Source organism: Triticum dicoccoides, chromosome 6A (genome assembly GCF_002162155.2).
Source record: "Triticum dicoccoides isolate Atlit2015 ecotype Zavitan chromosome 6A, WEW_v2.0, whole genome shotgun sequence".
NCBI lineage: Eukaryota > Viridiplantae > Streptophyta > Magnoliopsida > Poales > Poaceae > Triticum > Triticum dicoccoides.
Genome location: NC_041390.1, coordinates 167772622 through 167781730, shown reverse-complemented (window position 1 = coordinate 167781730; position 9109 = coordinate 167772622).

The window sequence follows — 9109 nt, the reverse complement described above, 5'->3', positions numbered from 1 at the left end:
GAGCGTATCCCCAAAACGATAGCGGTAAATCAGTAAGAGACATCATAGATCACACCATATCTAGTAAAGTATGATTACGACGTTCGGACACACCATTATGCTATGGTGTTCCGGGTGGCGTGAGTTGCGAAACTATTCCATAATTTTTTAAATGTACACCAAATATTCTCCTCCACGATCAGATCGTAGAAACTTTATTTTCTTGTTACGATGATTTTCAACTTCACTCTGAAATTCTTTGAACTTTTCAAACGTTTCAGACTTATGTTTCATTAAGTAGATATACCCATATCTGCTTAAGTCATCTGTGAAGGTGAGAAAATAACGATATCCGCCACGAGCCTCAATATTCATCGGACCACATACATCTGTATGTATGATTTCCAACAAATCTTTTGCTCTCTCCATAGTACCGGAGAACGGTGTTTTGGTCATCTTGCCCATGAGGCACGGTTCGCAAGTACCAAGTGATCATAATCAAGTGGTTCCAAAAGTCCATCAGTATGGAGTTTCTTCATGCGTTTTACACCGATATGACCTAAACGACAGTGCCACAAATATGTCGCACTATCATTATCAACTCTGCATCTTTTGGTTTCAACATTATGAATATGTGTGTTACTACTATCGAGATTCAACAAGAATAGACCACTCTTCAAGGGTGCATGACCATAAAAGATATTACTCATATAAATAGAACAACCATTATTCTCAGATTTAAATGAATAACCGTCTCGCATCAAACAAGATCCAGATATAATGTTCATGCTTAACGCTGGCACCAAATAACAATTATTTAGGTCTAATATTAATCCTGAAGGCAGATGTAGAGGTAGCGTGCCGACTGCGATCACATCGACTTTGGAACCGTTTCCCACGCGCATCGTCACCTCGTCCTTAGTCAATCTTCGCTTGATCCGTAGTCCCTGTTTCGAGTTGCAAATATTAGCAACAGAACCAGTATCAAATACCCAGGTGCTACTGCGAGCATTGGTAAGGTACACATCAATAACATGTATATCACATATACCTTTGTTCACCTTGCCATCCTTCTTATCCACCAAATACTTGGGGCAGTTCCGCTTCCAGTGACCAGTCTGCTTGCAATAGAAGCACTCAGTTTCAGGCTTAGGTCCAGGTTTGGGTTTCTTCTCTTGAGTAGCAACTTGCTTGCCGTTCTTTTTGAAGTTCCCCTTCTTCTTCCCTTTGCCCTTTTTCTTGAAACTAGTGGTCTTGTTGACCATCAACACTTGATGCTCCTTCTTGATTTCTACCTCCGCAGCTTTTAGCATTGCGAAGAGCTCGGGAATAGTCTTGTTCATCCCTTGCATATTATAGTTCATCACGAAGCTCTTGTAGCTTGGTGGCAGTGATTGGAGAATTCTGTCAATGACGCAATCATTTGGAAGATTAACTCCCAATTGAATCAAGTGATTATTATACCCAGACATTTTGAGTATATGCTCACTGACAGAACTGTTCTCCTCCATCTTGCAGCTCTAGAACTTATTGGAGACTTCATATCTCTCAATCCGGGCATTTGCTTGAAATATTAACTTCAACTCCTGGAACATCTCATATGCTCCATGACGTTCAAAACGTCGTTGAAGTCCCGATTCTAAGCCGTAAAGCATGGCACACTGAACTATCGAGTAGTCATCAGTTTTGCTCTGCCAGACGTTCATAACATCCGGCGTTGCTCCTGCAGCAGGCCTGGCACCCAGCGGTGCTTCCAGGACGTAATTCTTCTGTGCAGCAATGAGGATAATCCTCAAGTTACGGACCCAGTCTGTGTAATTGCTACCATCAACTTTCAACTTTGCTTTCTCAAGGAACGCATTAAAATTCAACGGAACAACAACACGATCCATCTATCTACAAACAAGCATAAACAAGCAAGATACTTATCAAGTACTAAGTTTCATGATAAATTTAAGTTCAGTTAATTTACTTAAAGAACTCCCACTTAGATAGACATCCCTCTAATCCTCTAAGTGATTACGTGATCCAAATCAACTAAACCATGTCCGATCATCACGTGAGATGGAGTAGTTTCATTGGTGAACATCATTATGTTGATCATATCTACTATATGATTCACGCTCGACCTTTCGGTCTCTGTGTTCCGAGGCCATATCTGTATATGCTTGGCTCGTCAAGTATAACCTGAGTATTCCGTGTGTGCAACTATTTTACACCCGTTGTATTTGAACGTAGAGCCTATCACACCCGATCATCACGTGGTGTCTCAGCACGAAGAACTTTCGCAACAGTGCATACTCAGGGAGAACACTTCTTGATAATTAATGAGAGATCATCTTATAATGCTACCGTCAATCAAAGCAAGATAAGATGCATAAAAGATAAACATCACATGCAATCAATATAAGTGATATGATATGGCCATCATCATCTTGTGCTTGTGATCTCCATCCCCGAAGCACCATCATGATCACCATCGTCACCGGCGTGCCACCTTGATCTCCATCGTAGCATCTTTGTCGCCTCGCCAAGCTTGTGCTTCCACGACTATCGCTACCGTTTAGTGATAAAGTAAAGCATTACATCGCGATTACATTGCATACAATAAAGCGACAACCATATGGCTCCTGCCAGTTGGCGATAACTCGGTTACAAAAAATGATCATCTCATACAATAAAATTCAGCATCATGTCTTGACCATATCACATCACAACATGCCCTGCAAAAACAAGTTAGACGTCCTCTACTTTGTTGTTGCAAGTTTTACGTGGCTGCTACGAGCTTAAGCAAGAACCAATCTTACCTACGCATCAAAACCACAACGATAGTTTGTCAAGTTGGTGTTGTTTTAACCTTCGCAAGGACCGGGCGTGGCCACACTTGGTTCAACTAAAGTTGGAGAAACTGTCACCCACAAGCCACCTCTGTGCAAAGCACGTCGGGAGAACCGGTCTCGCATAAGCGTACGCGTAATGTCGGTCTGGGCCGCTTCATCCAACAATACCGCCGAACCAAAGTATGACATGCTGGTAAGCAGTATGACTTATATCGCCCACAACTCACTTGTGTTCTACTCGTGCATATAACATCAACATATAAAACCTAGGCTCGGATGCCACTGTTGGGTCTCGTAGTAATTTCACAAAAATTCCTACGCACACGCAAGATCATGGTGATGCATAGCAACGAGAGGGGGAGTATGATCTACATACCTAGTAGATCGACAACGGAAGCGTTTGGTTGATGTAGTCGTACGTCTCCACGATCCGACCGATCAAGCACCGAAACTACGGCACCTCCGAGTTCTAGCACACGTTTAGCTCGATGATGATCCCCGGACTCCGATCCAGCAAAGTGTCGGGGAAGAGTTCCGTCAGCACGACGGCGTGGTGACGATCTTGACGTACTACTGCTGCAGGGCTTCGCCTAAGCACCGCTACAATATTATCGAGGACTATGGTGGCTGGGGGCGCCGCACACGGCTAAGGAATAGATCACGTGGATCAACTTGTGTGTCTCTAGGGTGCCTCTGCCTCAGTATATAAAGGACCAAAAGGGGGGAGGCGGCCGGCCAAGGAGGGCGCGCCAGGAGAGTCCTACTCCCTCTGGGAGCAGGATTCCCCCCCAATCCTAGTTGGAATAGGATTCGCGGAGGGGGGAAAAGAGAGAGAGGGGCCGGCCCCCTTTCCTTGTCCTATTCGGACCAAGGGAGGGGAGGGGCGCGCGGCCCATGTAGGGCTGCCTCTTCTCTTTTCCACTAAGGCCCATCATGACCCATATAGCTCCCGGGGGGTTCCGGTAACCTCCCGGTACTCCGGTAAAATCCCGATTTCACCCGGAACACTTCTGATATCCAAACATAGGCTTCCAATATATCAATCTTTATGTCTCGACCATTTCGAGACTCCTCGTCATGTCCGTGATCACATCCGGGACTCTGAACAACCTTCGGTACATCAAAATGCATAAACTCATAATATAACTGTCATCGTAACCTTAAGCGTGCGGACCCTACAGGTTCGAGAACAATGTAGACATGACCGAGACATGTCTCCGGTCAATAACCAATAGCGGGACCTGGATGCCCATATTGGCTCCTACATATTCTACGAAGATCTTTATCGGTCAGACCGCATTAACAACATACGTTGTTGTTGGGGAACGTTGCAGAAAATTAAAATTTTTCCTACGGTTTCACCAAGATCCATCTATGAGTTCATCTAAGCAACGAGTCAAGGGAGAGAGTTTGCATCTACATACCACTTGTAGATCGCGTGCGGAAGCTTGCAAGGTGATGATGTAGTCGTACTCGACGTGATCCAAATCACCGATGACCAGCGCCGAACGGACGGCACCTCCGCGTTCAACACACGTACGGGACGGGAGACGTCTCCTCCTTCTTGATCCAGCAAGGGGGAAGGAGAGGTTGATGAAGATCCAGCAGCACGACGGCGTGGTGGTGGATGCAGGGCGTCACAGCAGCAGGGCTTCGCCGAGACTACGAGGGAGAGACGTAACGGGGGGAGATGGAGGCGCCAGGGGCTGGTGTATGAAGTCCCTCCTCTCCCCCACTATATATAGGGGTGCCAGGGGGGGCGCCGGCCCTAGTAGATGAGATCTACTAGGGGGGCGGCGGCCTAGGGGAGGTTTCCCTCCCCCCCAAGGCACCTAGGGGTGCCTTCCACCACTAGGACTCCTCCTAGGGGGAAACCCTAGGCGCATGGGCCTATAGGGGCTGGTGCCCTTGGCCCATGAAGGCCAAGGCGCACCCCCTACAGCCCATGTGGCCCCCCGGGACAGGTGGCCCCACCCGGTGGACCCCCGGGACCCTTCCGGTGGTCCCGGTACAATACTGATAACCCCGAAACTTGTCCCGATGCCCGAAATAGCACTTCCTATATATAATTCTTTACCTCCGGACCATTCCGGAACTCCTTGTGACGTCCGGGATCTCATCCGGGACTCCGAACAACATTCGGGTTTCTGCATATACATATCTTCATAACCCTAGCGTCACCGAACCTTAAGTGTGTAGACCCTACGGGTTCGGGAGACATGCAGACATGACCGAGACGCTCTCAGTCAATAACCATCAGCGGGATCTGGATACCCATGATGGCTCCCACATGCTCCTCGATGTTGTCATCGGATGAACCACGATGTCGAGGATTCGATCAAACCCTGTATGCAATTCCCTTTGTCAATCGGTACGTTACTTGCTCGAGACTCGATCGTCGGTATCCCAATACCTTGTTCAGTCTCGTTACCGGCAAGTCACTTTACTCGTACCGTAATGCATGATCCCGTGTCCAACACCTTGGTCACATTGAGCTCAATATGATGATGCATTACCGAGTGGGCCCAGAGATACCTCTCCGTCATACGGAGTGACAAATCCCAGTCTCGATCCGTGTCAACCCAACAGCTACTTTCGGAGATACCTGTAATGCACCTTTATAGTCACCCAGTTACGTTGTGACGTTTGATACACCCAAGGCACTCTCACGGTATCCGGGAGTTACACGATCTCATGGTTGAAGGAAGAGATACTTGACACTTGCAAAGCTCTAGCAAAACGAACTACACGATCTTTTATGCTATGCTTAGGATTGGGTCTTGTCCATCACATCATTCTCCTAATGATGTGATCCCGTTATCAACGACATCCAATGTCCATAGTCAGGAAACCATGACTATCTGTTGATCACAACGAGCTGGTCAACTAGAGGCTTACCAGGGACATAGTGTGGTCTAAGTATTCACACGTGTATTACGATTTCCGGATAATACAGTTATAGCATGAATAAAAGACAATTATCATGAACAATGAAATATAATAATACTTTTATTATTGCCTTTAGGGCATATTTCCAACAGACTGTTGGGGAACGTTGCAGAAAATTAAAATTTTTCCTACGGTTTCACCAAGATCCATCTATGAGTTCATCTAAGCAACGAGTCTAGGGAGAGAGTTTGCATCTACATACCACTTGTAGATCGCGTGCGGAAGCTTGCAAGGTGATGATGTAGTCGTACTCGACGTGATCCAAATCACCAATGACCAGCGCCGAACGGACGGCACCTCCGCGTTCAACACACGTACGGGACGGGAGACGTCTCCTCCTTCTTGATCCAGCAAGGGGGAAGGAGAGGTTGATGAAGATCCAGCAGCACGACGGCGTGGTGGTGGATGCAGGGCGTCACAGCAGCAGGGCTTCGCCGAGACTACGAGGGAGAGACGTAACGGGGGGAGGAGGAGGCGCCAGGGGCTGGTGTATGAAGTCCCTCCTCTCCCCCACTATATATAGGGGTGCCAGGGGGGGCGCCGGCCCTAGTAGATGAGATCTACTAGGGGGGGCGGCGGCCTAGGGGAGGTTTCCCTCCCCCCCAAGGCACCTAGGGGTGCCTTCCACCACTAGGACTCCTCCTAGGGGGAAACCCTAGGCGCATGGGCCTATAGGGGCTGGTGCCCTTGGCCCATGATGGCCAAGGCGCACCCCCTACAGCCCATGTGGCCCCCCGGGACAGGTGGCCCCACCCGGTGGACCCCCAGGACCCTTCCGGTGGTCCCGGTACAATACCGATAACCCCGAAACTTGTCCCGATGCCCGAAATAGCACTTCCTATATATAATTCTTTACCTCCGGACCATTCCGGAACTCCTCGTGACGTCCGGGATCTCATCCGGGACTCCGAACAACATTCGGGTTTCTGCATATACATATCTTCATAACCCTAGCGTCACCGAACCTTAAGTGTGTAGACCCTACGGGTTCGGGAGACATGTAGACATGACCGAGACGCTCTCAGTCAATAACCATCAGCGGGATCTGGATACCCATGATGGCTCCCACATGCTCCTCGATGTTGTCATCGGATGAACCACGATGTCGAGGATTCGATCAAACCCTGTATGCAATTCCCTTTGTCAATCGGTACGTTACTTGCCCGAGACTCGATCGTCGGTATCCCAATACCTTGTTCAGTCTCGTTACTGGCAAGTCACTTTACTCGTACCGTAATGCATGATCCCGTGTCCAACACCTTGGTCACATTGAGCTCAATACGATGATGCATTACCGAGTGGGCCCAGAGATACCTCTCCGTCATACGGAGTGACAAATCCCAGTCTCGATCCGTGTCAACCCAACAGCTACTTTCGGAGATACCTGTAATGCACCTTTATAGTCACCCAGTTACGTTGTGACGTTTGATACACCCAAGGCACTCCGACGGTATCCGGGAGTTACACGATCTCATGGTCTAAGGAAGAGATATTCGACATTGGCAAAGCTCTAGCAAAACGAACTACACGATCTTTTATGCTATGCTTAGGATTGGGTCTTGTCCATCACATCATTCTCCTAATGATGTGATCCCGTTATCAACGACATCCAATGTCCATAGTCAGGAAACCATGACTATCTGTTGATCACAACGAGCTGGTCAACTAGAGGCTTACCAGGGACATATTGTGGTCTAAGTATTCACACGTGTATTACGATTTCCGGATAATACAGTTATAGCATGAATAAAAGACAATTATCATGAACAATGAAATATAATAATACTTTTATTATTGCCTCTAGGGCATATTTCCAACAGTCTCCCACTTGCACTAGAGTCACCAATCTAGTTACATTGTGATGAATCGAACACCCATAGAGTTCTGGTGTTGATCATGTTTTGCACGCGAGAGAGGTTTAGTCAGCGGATCTGCGACATTCAGATCCGTGTGCACTTTGCAAATCTCTATATCTCCATCTTGAACATTTTCACGGATGGAGTTGAAACGACGCTTGATGTGCCTGGTCTTCTTGTGAAACCTGGGCTCCTTGGCGAGGGCAATAGCTCCAGTGTTGTCACAGAAGAGTTTGATCGGCCCCGACGCATTGGGTATGACTCCTAGGTCGGTGATGAACTCCTTCACCCAAATCGCTTCATGTGCTGCCTCCGACGCTGCCATGTACTCCGCTTCACACGTAGATCCCGCCACGACGCTCTGCTTGCAGCTGCACCAGCTTACTGCTCCACCATTCAACATATACACGTATCCGGTTTGTGACTTAGAGTCATCCAGATCTGAGTCGAAGCTAGCGTCGACGTAACCCTTTACGACGAGCTCTTCGTCTCCTCCATAAACGAGAAACATGTCCTTCGTCCTTTTCAGGTACTTCAGGATATTCTTGACCGCTGTCCAGTGTTCCTTGCCGGGATTACTTTGGTATCTTGCTACCAAACTTACGGCAAGGTTTACATCGGGTCTGGTACACAACATGGCATACATAATAGATCCTATGGCTGAAGCATAGGGGATGACACTCATCTCTTCTTTATATTTTGCCGTGGTCGGTGACTGAGCTGAGCTCAGTCTCATACCTTGTAACATAGGCAAGAACCCCTTCTTGGACTGATCCATTCTGAATCTCTTCAAAATCTTATCAAGGTATGTGCTTTGTGAAAGACCTATGAGGCGTCTCGATCTATCTCTATAGATCTTGATGCCTAATATATAAGCAGCTTCTCCAAGGTCCTTCATTGAAAAACACTTATTCAAGTAGGCCTTAATGCTGTCCAGAAATTCTATATTATTTCCCATCAGGAGTATGTCATCTACATATAATATGAGAAATGCTACAGAGCTCCCACTCACTTTCTTGTAAACGCAGGCTTCTCCATAAGTCTGCATAAACCCAAACGCTTTGATCATCTCATCAAAGCGAATGTTCCATCTCCGAGATGCTTGCACCAGTCCATAAATGGATCGCTGGAGCTTGCATACTTTGTTAGCGTTCCGAGGATCGACAAAACCTTCCGGCTGCATCATATACAGTTCTTCCTTAAGATGCCCGTTAAGGAATGATGTTTTGACGTCCATCTGCCATATCTCATAATCATAGTATGCGGCAATTGCTAACATGATTCGGACGGACTTTAGCTTCGCTACGGGAGAGAATGTCTCGTCGTAGTCAATCCCTTGAACCTGTCGATAACCCTTAGCGACAAGTCGAGCTTTATAGATGGTAATATTACCATCCGCGTCCGTCTTCCTCTTAAAGATCCATTTGTTTTCTATCGCTCGCCGATCATCGGGCAAGTCTGTCAAAGTCCATACTTTGTTTTCAT